General features: G+C 35.9%; 1 pseudogene; it reads right to left on the reverse strand.

The window, feature by feature from the left end:
- Positions 1-19,341: 19,341 nt before the first annotated feature.
- On the reverse strand, positions 19,342-19,652 carry LOC140628398 (signal peptidase complex subunit 1-like; annotated as a pseudogene).
- Positions 19,653-20,792: the final 1,140 nt, after the last annotated feature.

Raw genomic sequence — 20,792 nt, forward strand, 5'->3', positions numbered from 1 at the left:
GGTCAGCTTAAATCAAAACCACCAAATGCCTTGCCAGATTTGAAGTCAATTAACCTGCTTTGTTTGTGCAGAGAATATAGCCTCCAGTTTTGCCTATTGCTGAATATATCCTTTAGCTTAACTGATCAGAGAAGCTAAACGGAGTACACAGGACACCACATAGCTCATACAGCAGCCCTGTTTATAGGACATCTGAACACAGAGCAAGCACAGCCCAAGTCTTCCCTCATCTGAAGAGCAAAATTGGCACTCTCTTGTCAGGAAATTTTGTGAGTATTCTTGACAGATTCAGATAATCAAACAATGAGCTGTGCATACCTTAAAGCCTATTTTGTAACCGGCTTTAAGGGCAGGGAAGTAAATTCACAGTTTTAAGCTACTGCTGAGTATAGTAACCAATCCCAACTATCTAGAATATCTGGCCACATATTCAGGCAACAACAAATCCAGTCCTAAAAGCCTCGCCTGGGCAGGAAACCAATCCACAAGTCTTATCCAAGTGTTCTCCCACACACACTTCAGAAGTTGGGAAGTGACCTTGCCCAAAATAGACTCATGAAAAGTTCCACCTGGCCAAGAACATTGCCAGAAAATGCATCTAGAAACCCAATATGAGCTGGATGATGAAGAACTGTCTCTTCTAAACCAAACCTGTAAAGTCTAAAAGAGGAAACCACTTACTCAAATACACAGACACCAATATAAGGAAATAAGAATTGCAAAAAAATAATCAGGTAAAGATGACACCCTCAGAGATAACTGACCCTAAAGAAATGCAGTTTTATGAACTTTCAAAGAATTCAGAATATTCCTCATAAGTAAGTTTATTAAACTACAAGAACACACAGACAACAAAACAAAATTAGGAAAACCATGCATAAAGAAAATGAGAAGTTCATCAAAGAAATATAAATCATTAAACAAACAGAAAACCTAGAGGTGAAAATTATAACGACTGAACTGAAAAACTCAATAGAAATCTTCAAAAATAGATGTGCAGAAGAATGAATCAATGATGTAGAAAACAAGAAATTTGAAATTAGACATTTAGAGGAGATAAATGATAGATGATATATGATAGATACATAGATAGATAGATAGATAGATAGATAGATAGATAGATAGATAGATGATAGATAGATACAAAAAAGCCTATGGGACCTGTAGGACACAATCAAAATTAGCAATAACTGCATTGTGGGAATTGCAGAAGGAGAAAAAAAGGAAAAGGGACAAAAGTAATATTTAAAACAATAATGGATGTCCAATTTTCCCAGCACCATTTATTGAAGAGACTGTCTTTCTTCCAATGGATAGTTTTTCCTCCTTTATCGAATATTACTTGCCCATAAAGTTCAGGGTCCACTTCTGGATTCTCTATTCTGTTCCACTGATTTATGTGTCTGTTTTTGTGCCAGTACCACACTGTCTTGATGACCACAGCTTTGTAGTACAACCTGAAATCTGGCATTGTGATGCCCCCAGATATGGTTTTCTTTTTTAAAATTCCCCTGGCTATTCGGGGTCTTTTCTGATTCCACACAAATCTTAAAATAATTTGTTCTAACTCTCTGAAGAAAGTCCATGGTATTTTGATAGGGATTGCATTAAACGTGTATATTGCCCTGGGTAACATTGACATTTTCACAATATTAATTCTGCCAATCCATGAGCATGGAATATTTTTCCATCTCTTTGTGTCTTCCTCAATTTCTTTCAGAAGTGTTCTATAGTTTTGAGGGTATAGACCACTCTCTTTCACCATACACAAAGATAAACTCAAAATGGATGAAAGATCTAACTGTGAGACAAGATTCCATCAAAATCCTAGAGAAGAACACAGGCAACACCCTTTTTGAACTCGGCCATAGTAACTTCTTGCAAGATACATCCACGAAGGCAAAAGAAACAAAAGCAAAAATGAACTATTGGGACTTCATCAAGATAAGAAGCTTTTGCACAGCAAAGGATACAGTCAACAAAACTCAAAGACAACCTACAGAATGGGAGAAGATATTTGCAAATGACCTATCAGATAAAGGGCTAGTTTCCAAGATCTATAAAGAACTTATTAAACTCAACACCAAAGAAACAAACAATCCAATCATGAAATGGGCAAAAGACATGAACAGAAATCTCACAGAGGAAGACATAGACATGGCCAACATGCATATGAGAAAATGCTCTGTATCACTTGCCATCAGGGAAATACAAATCAAAACCACAATGAGATACCACCTCACACCAGTGAGAATGGGGAAAATTAACAAGGCAGGAAACAACAAATGTTGGAGAGGATGCGGAGAAAAGGGAACCCTCGTACACTGTTGGTGGGAATGTGAACTGGTGCAGCCACTCTGGAAAACTGTGTGGAGGTTCCTCAAACAGTTAAAAATAGACCTGCCCTACGACCCAGCAATTGCACTGTTGGGGATTTACCCCAAAGATACAAATGCAATGAAACGCCGGGACACCTGCACCCGGATATTTATAGCAGCAATGGCCACGATAGCCAAACTGTGGAAGGAGCCTCGGTGTCCAACGAAAGATGAATGGATAAAGAAGATGTGGTTTATGTATACAATGGAATAAAACAATAATGGCTAAAAAATTAAAAACTAAGCAATAATGACTAAAAACTCCCCAAAGCTGGAGAGAGAAATAGACATCCAGATCAATGAGGCCTAATGGATCCTAGATAGTTTGAACCAAAAAAAGGGCTATACCAAGAACATATTATAGTTGACAAAACTCAAAGACAAAGAACACATTTTGAAAAACACAAGAAATAAAAGAACTTACATGCAAGGGAACAAACTCCCAAGGACTATCAGTGAATTTCTCAACAGAAACTTCTCAGACCAGAAGAAATGGGGATTATATACTAAAAATGTATAGGAAAAAAAAACTTCCAACTAAGAACTGTCCTTCAGAAATAAAGAAGAAGGGATCCCTGGGTGGCGCAGCGGTTTGGCGCCGGCCTTTGGCCCAGGGCGCGATCCTGGAGACCCGGGATCGAATCCCACGTCGGGCTCCCGGTGCATGGAGCCTGCTTCTCCCTCTGCCTGTGTCTCTGCCTCTCTCTCTCTCTGTGTGACTATCATAAATAAATAAAAAAAATTTAAGAAAAAGAAATAAAGAAGAAATAAAGATTTTTCCATATTCACAAAACCTGGAAAAAATGTGGGAGAGTTTATCACCACCAGATCTGCCTTACAAGAAATTCTGCCCTACGACCCAGCAATTGCACTGTTGGGGATTTACCCCAAAGATACAGATGCAGTGAAACGCCGGGACACCTGCACCCTGATGTTTATAGCAGCAATGGCCACGATAGCCAAACTGTGGAAGGAGCCTCGGTGTCCAACAAAAGATGAATGGATAAAGAAGATGTGGTTTATGTATACAATGGAATATTACTCAGCCATTAGAAATGACAAATACCCACCATTTGCTTCAATGTGGATGGAACTGGAGGGTATTATGCTGAGTGAATTAAGTCAGTCGGAGAAGGACAAACATTATATGTTCTCATTCATTTGGGGAATATAAATAATAGTGAAAGGGAATATAAGGGAAGGGAGAAGAAATGTGTGGGAAATATCAGAAAGGGAGACAGAACGTAAAGACTGCTAACTCTGGGAAACGAACTAGGGGTGGTAGAAGGGGAGGAGGGCGGGGGTGGGAGTGAATGGGTGACGGGCACTGGGGGTTATTCTGTATGTTAGTAAATTGAACACCAATAAAAAATTAAAAAAATTAAAAAAATAAACACAAATTAAAACTAAAAAAAAAAAGAAATTCTAAAGGTAATTCTTTGAGTAGAAATAAAATGATGCTAATAAACATCATAAAAATATAAGAGGGTACCATAAAAATCACAAGTAATGGCAAAATACAAAGTTAGATTGTGTAATATGATAATGGTAGTACATAATTTAAAAGTTAAAAATAAACTTTGTAAAGATAACCATAACTACAACAATCTGTTATTGGATGTATAATATAAAAATCAGCAAACCATAACATTGATAAACTAAAATGTGAGGTGGAGAAGAATTAAAATTGTAAAGATCATAAGTGCTATCAAACCTATATTGTTGTCAGTTTAAAATAGGATGTTATGATTTTAAAGTATTTTATTTAAGCTTTATGTTCATTACAAGGGAAAGACCTGTAGTAATTACATAAAATAGCATGATAAAGTCAAAGTATACTGATACCAAATACATCAAAACACACAAACACAAAAATAACATGATAAAAAGCAAGAAAAATGAATCTACAAAACAGCCAGAAAAACTTAATGAAATGGCAAAACTAAGTTTTAACCTATCAATAATTTTTTAAATGTAAGCTTTATTGTCTCCAATCAAAAGACATACAATGGCTGAACATATGTTAAAAGCAAGATCCAACAATATACTACCTACAAGAGACTCATTTGAGCCTTAATGACACCTATGTACTGAGAATGAAGGGGTGGAAAAATATATTTCAAGCAAATAGTAACGACAACAACAACAACAACAAATAACAACAAGAACAAAGCAAGTGTAAGTACACTTAGACAAAATAGACTGTAAACTAAAACTGGTGAAAAAAGACAATTAGAATCATTATATAATGATAGAAGGGTCTATCCATTAAGAATACATAACAATTGGGGATCCCTGGGTGGCGCAGTGGTTTGGCGCCTGCCTTTGGCCCAGGGCGCGATCCTGGAGACCCGGGATTGAATCCCACATGGGGCTCCCGGTGCATGGAACCTGCTTCTCCCTCTGCCTGTGTCTCTGCCTCTCTCTCTCTCTCTCTCTCTGTATGACTATCATAAATAAAATAAAATAAAATAAAATAAAATAAAATAAAATAAAATAAAAAATAAATGTTTAAAAAAAAAGAATACATAACAATTGTAAACATTTATCAATTCAACATTGGGGCACTTAAACATATAAAGCAAAAGCGAACAAAGCCAAAAGAAGAAATAAACAGCAACACTATAATAGCTGAGATTATTATCCACCCAGAATTGATAGATCAACCAGAGATTCAATAAACAAACAGTGAATTTAAACAACTGTATAGACCAAATGGACCTAACAGACATATACATAACTTTTTGTTTGACAACATTCTTCTCAACTGCACATGAAATATTTTCTCATATAGACTTTATTTTAGGCCACTAAACAAATCTTAGCAAATTCGGTAAGACTGAAACCATACCCAGTATCTAATCTGATCAAACTAGTATGGAACTAGAAATCAATTACGGGAGAAAAAATTTAAAACTCACAAACATATGGAATTAAACAATGCTCCCCTAAACAGCCAGTGGATCAAAGAAGAAATTAAAAGGTAAATTAAAAAATATATAGTCCTGAAAAAAAAAAACAATGGAAACACACATACCAAGACTTATGGGATGTAGCAAAAGCAACTCTAAGTAAAAAGTTCATAACACTAAATGCTGTATTAAGGAACAAAAAAGATTACAGACAAACCACCTAACTCTGCCTCAAGAAATTAGTAAAAGGAAAAAATGGAACGCAAATTCAGCAAGGAAGGAAATTATAAAGATGAGAGCAGAAATAAATGAAATAGAAAGTAGAAAAACAATATAAATGAATGACAAAACTAAGAGTTTGTTCTCTCTAGAAATAAGTTTTGCAAACTGTTCACTAAACAAGGAATGAAGGAAAAGGACCCAAATCAACAAGATTATAAATGATAAAAAATTCATTACATCTGCGACTACAGAATTAAAAATGGTTAAGAAATACTATGAATAATAATATGCCAACAAACTAGACAACCTGGAAGAAATTGAAAAAAAATCTTAAATAAACATACAACCTATCAAGACTGTGTCAGGAATAAATAGAAAATCTTAACAGATCAATTACAAGTAATGAGAATAAATCAGTATGAAAATCTCCCAGTGAAGAAAATCCAGGACCAGATAACTTCTCTGCTGAATTCAAATATTTGAAGAATTAACATCCATCCTTTTCAAATTCTTCCCAAAAATTGAAAAACCAATCCTAGACTCATTTTAAGAGACTGATATTACCCTGACAAGAAAAGTAGGCAGAGACATCACAAAAAAAAAACTATCTAATATCCCTGATGCAAAATTATCAGTGAATATAGATGCAAAATTATCAGTGAAATTTTAGTAAACTGAATTCAGCTGCAAAGTAAGGATCATTCATCATGACCAAGTTGAATTTCTCTTTGGGATGCAGTCATAGTTTAACATACACAAATCAATTAATGTAATAAATCACATTAATAAAAGAAAATCAAACATTAATCTAAATAGATGCAGAGGGAAGAGAGAGAGGATGTCAGAGGAGGAGGAGAACCCTAGGTCCATCTTGTCACATGAACACAACTAGAGAAGTATCAAATTATTCTAAATACCCCAGATATCAACCTTAAGACTGGCAAAACTCTACAACTAAAGGGAGAAAAGAAGCCATATCAAAGAACATAGGAAGGGTGAATATGTGGTTTAAGGGAGAAAAGGATCAAGAGTGATGCAGAGGGGAGGAGGCTATGGTTACAGAGAAAGGTGAGAGAGAAAAACACAGAGGAACACACAAGGAGAAAATTTACCCAAAGCCATTGGCTGGGAAAATGAGAGGGGTTGATTTTCACGAATTCTTGTACCCAGCAGGGCTTAAGGACCAGATTTCTTTCTTTCTTTCTTTCTTTCTTTCTTTCTTTCTTTCTTTCTTTCTTTCTTTCTTTCTTTTTTTTGTGCAAAAAGTTTGTTTTGTTTTGTTTTGTTCTGTTGTTTCGTTTCAGAGGTAGAGTTTAGTGATTCCTCAGTTGCATACACTCATATGTGGAATTTAAGAAACAAAACAGATAAACATAGGGGAAGGGAAGGAAAAGTAAGATAAGATAAAAACAGAGAGGGAGCTAGCCATAAAAGACTCAACTATCGGGAACAAACAGAGTTCCTGGAGGGGAGGTGGGTGTTTGGATGGGGTAATTGGGTAATGGGCCTTAAGGAGGACACTGGATGTAATGTGCACTGAGTGTTATATGCAACTAATGAATCCCTAAATTCTACCCCTGAAAATAATACTACACTTTATGTCAACTAATTTGAATTTAAGTTGAAAAATACCAACAACATTTCTCTCAGAATCAGAACAATTAATACTAAAATTTGTATGGAATAATGAAAGATCCCAAATAGCCAAAGTAATCCTAAGAAACAAGAACAAAGTTAGAGGTATCACAATTCCGGATTTCAAGATATACTACAAATCTGTAGTAATCAAAATATATGGTACTGAAACAAAAATAGACACATAGATCAATGGAACATAATAGAGTCCGGAAATAACCCCAAATTATATGGTATCTATGACAAAGGAGGCAAAAATATACAATAGGGAAAAGATATCTCTTCAATAAATGGTGCTGAGAAAACTGGAAAGCTACATACAAAAGAATGAAATGAGACCACATTCTAACATCATATAGGAAAGTAACTCAAAATGGAGGGAATCTGGGAAGATGGCCAAGTAAGAGGGTCCTAAGTTCACCTCATCACATAGATAAATCTAGATAATCGTCACATCAGGTAACTAAACCAGAAAATGAACAGAAAACTGGCAGAACAGAATCTCCACAGTTAATTCTAAGGAGAAGGTGACATGAAAAATGGTAAGAAGGGGGCAGCCCTGGTGGCTAAGCGGTTTAGCGCCAGCTTCGGCCTGGAGTGTGATCCTGGAGACCTGGGATCAAGTCCCACGTCAGGCTCCCTGCATGGAACCTGCTTCTCCCTCTGCCTGTGTCTCTACCTCTCTCTCTCTCTCTCTCTCTCTCTCTCTCTCTCTCTCTCTCTCAGTGTGTGTGTGTGTGTGTCTCATGAATAAATAAAAAAAATCTTTTAAAAAAAGGTAAGGAGGGCATGGTCCTGGTAGGGAACCAAACTACCCTGCAAGAGTAAGCACTGACTGGAGGGACACAAGAAATTCAGATAAGGGAAAGATCAAGTACGGAAAGAAACAGACTTCACATCAGTCCCAAGAGACTTGGGAAACCTGCATTAGGATGACAAGTCCTTATAATATTAGGCTTTGAAAACTCAAGAGGCTTAACTTCATGAGTTTTTGAAGCAGTGTGGCTTAATAATTTAATTTAAAAAAATCATCAGACTCAGCTCCAGGATTGCTTAAAGGCAATAGGATAACGAGACAACAACCAAATAGTCCCATTATGATAAGTATAGAAACAGAAGTTTGAAAACCACTGGGTTGTATAGGAAATAGATATATTTATTAATCTCAGAACATGTGCTGGAGGGGCAGAAATCTTTGGGTGAATAAAAAGAAAAGATCTGGTAGACACCATTTCTTCTCCTGCTCCCCAGTCTAGATACTTGGACACCTGTGAGAGCAATCACAAACTCACCACCTACCTGGTTAACACTGTGCACTGCACCTTTTTTCTCCTGCAACCTTGCCCCATTCAACCTGCCCCACTTAGCAAGAATCACTACAAAGAACTTGATTTATCTAATTCTTCAAACAGCCCCAACAGTGGTCAGCCTCACTCCAAAGCAAACCACACATACCAGTTCGAGTGCAGACCCAACAGTACCCTGGGGGAAGAAATCCGATTTGACTGCCAGCCCTGCCCATAAACAAAAACCTCAGAGGGAGCAACACAAAGAAAGGGCCCTGCAGTTTGGGGTTGTTGCAATCCCAAGAGATAGACTAGAAACAGACACCTAGTCTGATCATAGTCCCTGCCCACTAACAAAGACTCTTAGGAAAAATGCAAGAAGTGTGGCCTGTAGTTAGATGCCAATGCACTTCTGGCAAATGAGCTGACAGCAAATATCTGGTTTGATCCCACTACAAGCCCAAGACAGCCCCAGATGAGCCACTTAACAGCACAGAAACAAAACCCTTACAACTACAAATAGGACCATTGCAACTGACCAGACTAAAAGAAACTGAAGCTCAAGCACAAAAGTAGGATGCATTCAACACAAATATGATACGTCCCTGAAATACTATATTCTGGTGAACAGAAGACATTACACTATGGGGCATTATAGGGCCTCTTCTATATAAGACCACTACCTTCAAGATGAGGAGACATACCTCACTTTTCCAATACATAAAAATAGACACAGAAATTTAGATAAAATAGAAGTGCCCAGGTGGCTCAGTCAGTTAAGCATCTGACTCTTGATTTTGGCTCAGGTCATGATTTCAGGGTCTTGAAATCAAGCCCCAAGTTGGGCTCCACACTGGGCATGGAGCCTGCTTAAGATTCCCTTTTTGACCCTCTTCCCTCTCTCTCCTTCTAAAAAAGTAAAACAAATTTATAAAAAGTAATTACACAGAGTAATATATCCCAAATGGAAGAAGAGGACAAAATAACAGTAAGAGACCTAAATAAAACAGAGATAAGCAAGTTGCCTGATAAAGAATTGAAAATAATGGGGTCATAAGGCTACTTACTGGAGGATCTCAGTGACACCTGTAACAAAGTGATAGAAAATATAAAAAAGAACCAATCAGAGATGAAGAACTCAGTAACTGAAATTAAAATTACACTAGAAGGGGATCCCTGGGTGGCGCAGCGGTTTGGCACCTGCCTTTGGCCCGGGGCGCAATCCTGGAGACCCGGGATCGAATCCCACATCGGGCTCCCGGTGCATGGAGCCTGCTTCTCTCTCTGCCTGTGTCTCTGCCTCTCTGTCTCTCTCTGTGTGACTATCATGAATAAATAAATAAAATCTTTAAAAAAATTACACTAGAGGGAATAAATAGTAGACTACAGGAATCAGAGAAACAGATAAGTGAGTTGGAAGACAGAGTAATGGGAATCAACCAAGCTTAACTTCAAAAACATTTTAAACAATAAAAAATGAGAGTAGGTTAGGGGAACTCAGAGAAATTGCCAAGCTTAAAAACATTCACATTATAGGGAACCCAGAATGAAGAAGAGAGAAAAGGCAGCAGAAATTTTATTTGAAGAAATAATAACTGAAAATTTCCTTAATCTGGGTGAGGTGACAGACTTCCAGATGCAAGAGTCACAGAAAGTCCCTAACTAAATCAACTCAAAGGAGACCTTACAAGACATATGATAATTAAAATGGCAAAAAGTAGTCACAAACAGATAATTTTTAAAGTAGTGAGAGGAAAGAAAACAGTTCCATACAAGGGAAACCACATAAAGCTATCAGCTGATTATTCAAAGGAAACTTTGCAGGCCAGAAGAAAGTAGCACGATATAGTCAAAGCACTGAAAAAAAAAAAAAAACCCTGCAACCAAGCATATTCAGAAAATTCCATCATAAAACTGCAGAATACACATTCTTTTCAAGTGCATGTCATATTTTTCAGAATAGATCATATATTAGGTCACAAATCAGGATTCAACAAATACAAAAAGATTGAAGTCATATCATGAAACTTTTCTGACCACAACACTATGAAACTAGAAGTCAACCATAAGTAAAAATGTGGAAAGACCACATATACATGGAGGTTAAACAACATGCTACTAAACAATGAATGGGTAAACCAAGAAATCAAGAAAGAAACATGAAAATATTTGGAAACAAATGAAAATGAAAACACAATGTTCCAAGACCTTTGGGATGCAGCAAAAGTGGTCCCTACAGGGAAGTATATAGCAATACAGGCTTACATGAAGGAGCACAAAAATCTCAAATAATAGATGTTTGCACCTATTGGAGGTTGGTAAACAACAAATGAAGCTGAAAGTCAGCAGAAGGGAGAAAATAATAAAGATTAAAAGAGAAACAATGATATAGAAACTAAAGCCACAATAGAACAGATCAATGAAACCAGGAGCTGGTTCTTTAAAAAAAAAAAAAGATAAACCCCTATCCAGACTCATCAAAAGAAAAGAGAAAAGACCCAAATAAATCACAAATTAGAGAGTAATAACAGCAAACGACATCACAGAAATACAAATAATTATGAGAATATTATGAAAAACTATATGCCCACAAATCAGACAACCTAGAAGAAATGAATAAATTTCTAGAAATATATAAACTACCAAAACTGAAACAGGAAGAAATATAAAACTTGAATAGACAAATAACCAGAAAAGAAATTGAATCAGTAATCACAAAACTCCCAATAAACAAAAATCCAGGACCAGATGGCTTCACGGGCAAATTATACCAAACTTTTTAAAGACTTAATACCTATTCTTCTCAAACTATTCCAAAAAATAGAAAGACTTCCAAACTCATTCTATGAGGCCAGCATTACCCTGATTCCAAAACCATATGGAAGGAGCTGAGATGTCCTTCAACATATGAATGGATAAAGATGTGATTGTGTGTGTGTGTGTGTGTGTATATATATATATATATAAAACTCAGCCATTTGAAAGAATCTATATCTACCATTCACATCACTGTGGATGGAACTGGTGGGTATTATGCTAAGTGAAATAAGTCAAATGGAGAAAGATAATTATCATATGGTTTCACTTATATGCAGAATATAAGAAGTAGTGCAAGGGATCATAAGGGAAGGAGAGGAAACTGAATGGGGAAAATCAGAGAGGAAGACAAACCATGAGAGACCCTTGACTCAAAAACAAACTGAGGGCTGATGAAAGGGAGGTGGGTGGGAGGATGGGGTAACTGGGTGATAGGCATTAAGGAGGGCACATGATGTGATGAGCACTGGGTGTTATATGCAACTTATGAATTATTGAAAACTATATCTGAAACTACTGATGCACTGTATGTTGGAAAATTGAATTTAAAAAAATATAAGACTCCACTAAAAAAAGACAACTACAGGCCAATATCCCTGATGAACATGTATGCAAAAATTCTCAATAAAATACTAGCAAACTTATTCCAACAATACATTAAAAAATAATTCATCATAATCAAGTGGGACTTATTCCTGGTTTGCAAGCATGGTTCAATATTCACAAATCAATCAGTGTGATACACCATATTCATAAAGGAAAGATAAGAACCATATGATCCTTTCAATAGATCCACTTGTTTTTGAGAAAAAAAATGTGCATTTAAAAAATGTTTTCATAGTCCTGAAATTAGTTTGCATAGGTCTTCAAAAAGGTAGGAATATATCAATAGCTTAGAGTATTTGAGGAGCACCTTTGTCCAGTCATTCTTTTTCCTTTCTGAGAAGGCCAGGAGCATTATTTGGAATAGTGATAGGGACTAGGAAATTCAAGTCTATAGATAGTGACTTCCTCTAGCTAAAAGGCAGCATAATTTTATGTTATATTTGTGGTTATATAGTTGAATATTGAATCTACATTCACATCAAAACTTTTACTAATCAGAACTTATTTATTTATTTTTTCAGACTTTTTTTTAAGATAAAACTAAATTATGTTCAACACCTTATACTAGGACTTCGCTCCAATACACGGCTTGTGTTTCTGAGGAAATCTGTGTGTTGATTTTCAGATATGTAAGATATGTATCTTTCTGGGTTTAGAAAATAACCTGGTAGGTATTAATAAGGGTAATATTATAGTGATGGGAGTGACAGGTGATTATGGAAATATGTCCCTTCTATCTCCACTCCCAAATATTATCATTGTTTCTCATATACCACAGATACACTTTTTGATTTTTCCCCATCTGTGGTCTTCTGAAAATGAGAGCTGGATATCCATGGTGTAAAATCCATTTCCATCTTACATCTAAAAGTATATTTTTTATTTTATTATTTTATTTTATTTTATTTATTTTATTTTATATATTATTTTATTTTTTTATTGGAGTTCAATTTGCCAACATATAGCATAACACCCAGTGTTCATCCCATCAAGTGTCCCCCTCAGTGCCTGACACCCAGTCACCCCCACCCTCCGCCCACCTCCCTTTCCACCACCCCTTGTTTGTTTCCCAGAGTTAGGAGTCCCTCATGTTCTGTCTCCCTAAAAGTACATTTTTTAAAGTAGCGTGAAACCTCCTGTTTGGCACAGAACTGTAGGGGGAAAAAAAGATGTCTTCATTTCCTGAAACTAGGAGGTTGTGTTTACTTCAGCAGAAATACTACTAAATTGGAGTCATGAAGGCACTATTGTCAGCAAATCTCTACCCATAAAAACCCTGAGTAGCATGTGGAGGAGGGGTGTCTGCCTAAGTTTCACCTTCCTCAGCAGTGCCTACAATTGTCTGTTTACATAATTTATCATTTTATGTTAAATGTTATCATTTTATGTTATTATTTCCTACTACTGATCATCTTTTATTGCCCAACTGCAAGAAGAAAAAGTCAGGATAGATCTGGACACACAAATAGCTTCCTAAGAATCACTCAATAAAGGGCCCTGTAAACTTTCTCAGCCTGATCCCAAACTTTAATGCAGAACATATACCCTTGAACTTGAATAGACAATGAAATCTTCAGCTTTCATGGCCCTGAAGCTTCTCAGAACTTAGCTGTTCATAGCAATTCAATGATCGATTCTGGGTAGCTTTAACACTAAATGACTAAATTGGCCACCAAAGCTGAATTGAAGTTCTGATTGATTGAAAATGCTATAGGGAAGATAAACTTCCTGTGTTAGGATAAGAATGTTGTAGCATCTGAGCTTCTTGAAACCAGGTTCAACAGTAATAGTTGACAGTAGCACCATGAATGGTTTTCAGAGGACCTGATTGTCTTAATGAATGGCACCATAAAATGAAGTCAATAGCTGTGCCACAGTCTAAAGTCAAAATATGCTACTTCTTTGCTCACTGACAATTGATATGTCTCCCTCCGTTCTACTGATGAAATTCAGAATGAATATTGTTCACTGGGAAAAATACAGTCATTTCAAAACCTAAATTGTGTGTAGAATCTCATAGGTAGGAATACCCTAGAGGTCATTTGAGTTAGTCAGTTACATTGCTGTAGTACCTCACACCTAACTCTATTCTGATTTATTGTCTTTACCTAATACTGCATGAGCAAAAAGGCATCCTTTGAACTGAGAGCTTTACTTCCTATTCAGGATTCCTAAAATCTTATCTAGACTAGACTGAACTAATGTCTATTTCTTCTATTCGTTTCTGGGCCTCTTCAGGTTACAAACTCTGGTATGTTACATGGAAGAGGGCCACTCTGGCTGAATTATAACCAATTAATTATGTACTGAAATCTTATGAAAAGCCATAGACTTTATTTCCTGAAAGTGAAATATTTATAAGTGGAAAACACCATATATTTTGTGGTTTCTTGGTTGAAAACTGCCAATCTGTTAGATTTATTGCCTTTGGGACATTTTCTAAAAGACTGATTCTGGTGTTAGTCTCAGGGTTGTGTGTCTTCTGACAGTTAGATTGACACTTTTCCATCCTGCTTGGGAACAGAACTTATTGATTGCCCATCCCTCCATATAGTATTTAAGGGATAAAATATACAAGCAATGCAATGAAGCTAATTTGGTGGTGCAAAAGTCATTGCTGTCTAGGAAGAAAGTGTATGTGACTGATTGTCAGTAAAGTAAGCCTGTTAATTCATTTTTGAGAGTTTAATGCTATTGGGTTATTCAATACAAAAAGAAAATTGTATGTGACAATTGACACTGAGGATAATAGGCCTGGTATTCAATAAATATTTGAATTCCTACCCTAGTTTTTCACCGCTTTAGTGTACATATTTATGTCTTGGTTGAACTTTATGAACTGGAAAATGAAGATGTTATTTTAGCTTCTCTTCCCCATAGTAATGCCACATTTTTTTAGTATTATGTGGTGTTTCTACTTACTGTAGTGACTTCAAAACAGTCAATATGAAAATAACCATCAAGTAGAATTATGATGCTTTAACAATAGATTTTCATGTATCTGAAGTTCCTCTTCTTGTCACATTATCTTTCACTATTGTGTAAAATATTGCTCCCATGATAACTAAAGGTTTAGAATTTAAGTTATTGTATTAAAGGCCCTTGTTTAAAATGAATTCTCTTTCTTTTTTAAAAGATTTTGCTTATTTATTCATGAGAGACACAGGAAGAGAGGCAGAGACACAGGCACAGGGAGAAGCAGTTTCTATGCAGGAAGCCCGATGCGGGACTTCATCCCAGGACCCCAGGATCTCACCCTGGGCTGAAGCAGACGCCAAACCGCGGAACCACCCAGGTGTCCCTCTTTCTTTTTTTTTAAGATTTTTAAATTTATTTTTAGAGAGAGGGAGAGTGAGAAAGGAGGGGCAGGGAGAAAAGAAGAAAGAATCTTGAGCAGATTCCCTGCTGAGTGCAGAGCCAGATGCTGAGCTCCATCTCACAACCATGAGAAAATGACCTGAGCCAAAATCAATAGTCTGATGTTCAATGAACTGAGCAACCCAGGAGCCTTTTTTTTTTCCTTTTTAACCAGTCAGTTATGAACTCCCTACTTTGATGACAAGCAGAACTGAAACTTTACTCAATATGGATGTCATGGCAGTAATAGATGTGAGATTTATTTCTCTACTGTTTCATATTGCTGTTATATACTACCCAGCTGTAGGGACCTGTATTATGCTGTGCCATGATTGTAGATTAACAGGAAAACTTTCCAGTTAAGTGAACGAAGCAAGAGGGCCTAAGGCATGTCATCTGTATTCTTCCATTGCCTTACTCATGCTCTTCCTCCTCTGCCTTAATATTAACTAATTATAGAAAATTCTAGTCTAAATTAGTAATTTAAAACAAACCACTTTATTACTTTGGTGTACATAAAGATACATCAGAGACCTGCTTATTAAAATAGAAAATCTTTCTTCACATATTTGGAAATGGCTACTAAAAAAATAACTGGAAAGCCCTTCCCTTAAGTAAACTGTCACTTTTCCTGGCAATTGCTTTCTTTATAAATTATACAAAAAGAAATCTTACTCTATCTTGTCTATATGATCACACACTGAAAAATACATCTAAATCCATGGAATTTTACTCTACTTACCATGTTAAATAACAGAACTTTCTTGAGTACTTCCCTCTTATTGCCAAAGAAACCATGGGTAATATTTAAGGGGAGTATTTAAGAGTACTTTATCAGTCAGAAAAAAATATATATATATATAGGCAGTTTAAACACTAGCATTACAACTTTACCCCTCTGCTTTATTTTCTTTAACATGACTTTATAACCTAGGATATCCATTTCATCTTTTATACCATGTTTGTGCTCATGGGTGACATTTTAATGAGAACATTTGATAAAGAGATAATATGTACATGTTAGAATGTGACAAGGTTAAGTATCTAAAGTTAAATGTACTACTGTGCATATATTAAATAGGTAACAAAATTTAAACTATAAAAAGAAATCATACATTTTTACTAGACTGATTCAGGTGGTAACCAGCCATAGTTACAACTGGAAATTGTAAGAGGACCAAAAACAGCAGGGCATCTGTTTTCTTAAATTGCCTTCATTAAGCTCTTCCTTAACCTCCTGTGAATAGCAAAGAAACTTATTTCTTGGCAGGTAATTATTGTTTTTACAGGTGCTTTTCTTTTAGCTTAATAAGGTCTTATGATTGTCTTTGCTATTTTAAGACCAAAAAATAAAAATAAAAAATAAAACTGTTATTCTGTTCTAAAATTGTTTTCTCCAGCTACAGAAGATCTCTAAATTGAACTTATTTTTAATATTTTTGTCATTGACCAATAAGTAATGAAAGTAAATCCTGACATGAATGACTTCTTGCTATTTTATTTAGCCAAGATAACTTGAAAGAAGTATTCTTTTCTTTTATGTCAGACAGACTAGGTATGTTTCATGAGTCTTACCTTTCAAGTTCGAATCCAACATTCACAATGTTTGTTCTGTCTTGGCAAGTTCAAGCTAAATGACAACTGGACCTACATTGTACAGTTGATTCTCACTGCATCATCCAATGATTTTCTCTTTCCTGTATAAAGAACATTTTGTAAAGAAAACTACAATCTTCAGAAAATTAAGCAATGAAAATATTCTTGTCATTTTGTTAATCTCTCAAGAGATAGGCTTTTTACCCAAAGTATTTAAATAATTTCTAGAAATGAATGGCTGATAAAGATACCAGTGCTCTCAGGGCACCAGCATGGCTCAGTCAGTTGAAAATCCAACTCTTGGTTTCAGCTCAGGTCATGATCTCAGGGTCTTGAGATCAAGACCCATGTCAGGCTCTGTGTTCAGCATGGAGTCTTTTTGAAATACTTTCCCCTCCCTCGCACTTTCCCTCTGCTCCTCCCCCCTGATCTTGTGTGCTTTCTCTCCTCTCAAAGATAAAAAAAATAATTTTTTTAACAGGAATGTGTGTTAAATACCACAAAGTGTGTCAATTTTCTAAATAATTTGCAAATCTATGTAGGTTGATTCTACATGTAACAAATGATTTCTACTATTCCAGGGTTTCCTGAAACAGGTAAGTTTTTGAAAAGCAGGAATTTTTGTTAGTATTTAAAATATGAGACTAGAGTTTTTTCTAAATTTTAATGTACATTTATTTTACAATTTTTATAAATAAACTATGTTAGTATATGTGCTGCCAAAGCAAGCACTAAATAAACGAAATCTAGTTTCATTATTTGTAATGTGTAACTCCTATGAAGTTAAATTTTCAATATAAAATAATTTTTTCATTCAAGATTTTACTTAAATTCATGTTAGTTAACATATTGTGTAGTATTAATTTCAAGGGAAGAAATTAGTGATTCATCACTTGCATATAACACAGAGTGCTTGTTAAAACAAATGCCCTCCTTAATGCCCATGACCCATTTACTCAATCCCCCACCCCCTTCCAGCAATCCTCAGTTTATTCCCAATAGTTAAGAATCTCTTATGGTTTGCCTCACCCTCTGTTTTTATCTTATTTTATTTTTCCTTCCCTTTAACCTATTTTCATCTGTTTTTTTCTTAAATTCCACATGAGTCAAATCACACAGTATTTGTCATTCTCTGACTGACTTATTTCCTTAGCATAATACACTAGTTCTATCCATATTATTGTAAATGTCAAGATTTCAACTTTGGATGACTGAGTAATAAATATCACATTTTACATATCTATATATCTCACATCTTCATTACCCATTTACCATTTAATGGACATTTGGGCTCTTTCCATATGCTGGCTATTGTGCATAGTGCTTCTATAAACATTGGGGTAGCTGTGCCCCTTTGAATTACTATGTTTGTTATCTTTGGATAAATACCTAGTAGTGCAATTGCTGAGTTGTAAGGTAGTTCTAGCTTTAACATGTATTTTACTTGCATTGAGTTTTAACTGCAAACATTAAAACAATTTAACCACTCATAATGAATTATAAAACTGTGACAGTTAAATTGTACTATCACTTAATATTCATCATTATTAGAAGTGAAATATAAAGAGAACATGATAATGGTGAAAATTAATAAGACAGAAAACAACAAATGTTGGAGAGGATGTGGAGAAAGGGCAATCCTCTTGCATTGTTGCTGGGAATGTGAATTGGTACAGCCACTCTGGAAAACTGTGTGGAGGTTCCTCAAAGAGTTAAAAATAGAGATACCCTATGACCCAGCAATTGCACTACTGAGGATTTACCCCAAAGATACAGATGCAGTGAAACACTGGGACACCTGCACCCCCAATGTTTATAGCAGCAATGTCCACAATAGCCAAACTCTGGAAGGAGCCTCAGTGTCCATCAAAAGATGAATGGAGAAAGAAGATGTGGTGTATATACAAACACATACAGACACACACATAATGGAATATTACTCAGCCATCAGAAAGGATGAATGCCCATTATTTGCTTTGACATGTATGGAACTGGAGGGTATTATGCTGAGTGAAGTAGTCAATCAGAGAAGGACAAGTATTATATGGTTTCACTCATATGGGGAATATAAGAAATAGTGAAAGGGATTATAGGGGAAAGGAGGGAAAATGAGTGGGAAAGATCAGAGAGGGTGGCAAAATATGAGAGACTCCTAACTCTGAAATGAACAAGGGGTAGTGAAAGGGGAGGTGGGGGGGGTGGGATGACTGGGTGACGGGCACTGAGGAGGGCACTTGACGGGATGAGCACTGGGTGTCATACTATATGTTGGCAAATCAAACTTCAACAAAAAATATATATATTAAGTTAAAAAAGGAATATAAAGAGAACAAAATCTACACACAACTGTGCTGAAAGAGAAGAGATGGGTTTTATCTCATGTTTTGGATATGAAAATAATTGAGCTCATCTCAGAAAAAAAGAAAGCAGGTGCTTTCTTTTTAGTAAAAGTAAATAGTAAGTAGTACTATTTTACTTTTAGTAAAAGTAAATAGTAAAAGTAATAGTAAAGCTAAATCATAAAAACCCTATTTAGTTATTTTTAGCATGTCTCTTATTGTTTTCTTTCTGCTGGTTTCTTGTCTTCTGAGCCTGATTCTTGAACACATAATCACATGTGGGGGTGCTGGCAGTAAATGGGCCATAGAGGAAGTGTCAATAAATATGAAAAAGAAAATCTGACCATAATTATATAGACAGTCCACCCATATTGTTCAGCCAAATACCCATAGATAAATACAAATATTGCAGAAAAAAAGAATAATTCCCTGAAACATCTGTTCAGCTAGCTTCTAGTACTTGTAGTACATTCGTGTAGGCAATGAGCTCAGATTCTCCAGCATAACTGGCTGATAAGGCTACCAGTGGCCTGAGGACAATGAAGACTCAGAAACCAGGTGAAGCTCAGTGGGACTGCTGAGCCTGAGGATGCAATGGCCACAGCACCAGAGGCAGATGTCTCCCTATTTTTAACTTTTTGAGGAACCTCCATACTGTTATCCAGAGTGACTACCACCAGGTTTCTTTCTCACCAACAGTGCAAGAAGTTTCCTCTTTCTGCACATCCTCACCAACATCTGTTGTTTCCTGAGTTGTTCATTTTAGCCATTCTAACCAGTGTGAGGTGGTGTGCCATTGTGATTTTGATTTGTATTTTCCTGATTATAGGTGATGTTGAACATTTTTTCATGTGTCTGTTAGACATTTGTATGCCTTCTTTTGAGAAATATCTGTTCATGTCTTCTGTCCATTTCTTAACTGGATTTTTTTTAATTTTTGGGGTGTTGAATTTGATAAATTCTTTATAAATGTTGGATTCCAGCCATTCATCTGATATGTCATTTGCAAATATCTCCTCCCATTCTGTTGGTCATATTTTAGTTTTGCTAATTGTTTCATTTGTTGTGAAAAGGCTTTTTATCTTGATGAAGATAATAGCTCATTTGTGCTTCTGTTTCCCTTGCCTCTGGAGACCTGTCTAGTAAGAACTTGTGGTTGTCAAGGTAAAAAAAGTTAATGCCTGTGTTCTTCTCTAGGATTTTGATGGATTCCTGTCTCACATTTAGATCTTTCATCCATTCTTAGTATATTTTTGTGTATAATGTGAGGAAATAGTCCAGTTTCATTGTTCTACATGTGGCTGTTCAATTTTCCCCACACCATTTGTTGAAGAAATGGTCTTTTTTTCCATCGGATAATCTTTCCTGCTTTGTTGAAGATTAGTTGACTATCGGGTTGAGGGACTGGGTTCTCTATTCTGTTCCATTGATCTGTGTGTCTGTTTTTATGCCAGTACCATACTGTCTTGATGTAATAGAGCTTGAAGTCTGGCATTATGATGCTTCCAGCTTTGGTTTACTTTTTCAAAATTCCTCTGGCTATTCAGGCTCTAGGATTGTTTGTTCCAGCTTCTAAAAGTGCTGGTGTTATTTTGATAGGGATTATGTTGAGTGTGTAGATTTTTTTAGGTAGCATAGATATTT

Source organism: Canis lupus, chromosome X (genome assembly GCF_048164855.1).
Source record: "Canis lupus baileyi chromosome X, mCanLup2.hap1, whole genome shotgun sequence".
Lineage (NCBI taxonomy): Eukaryota > Metazoa > Chordata > Mammalia > Carnivora > Canidae > Canis > Canis lupus.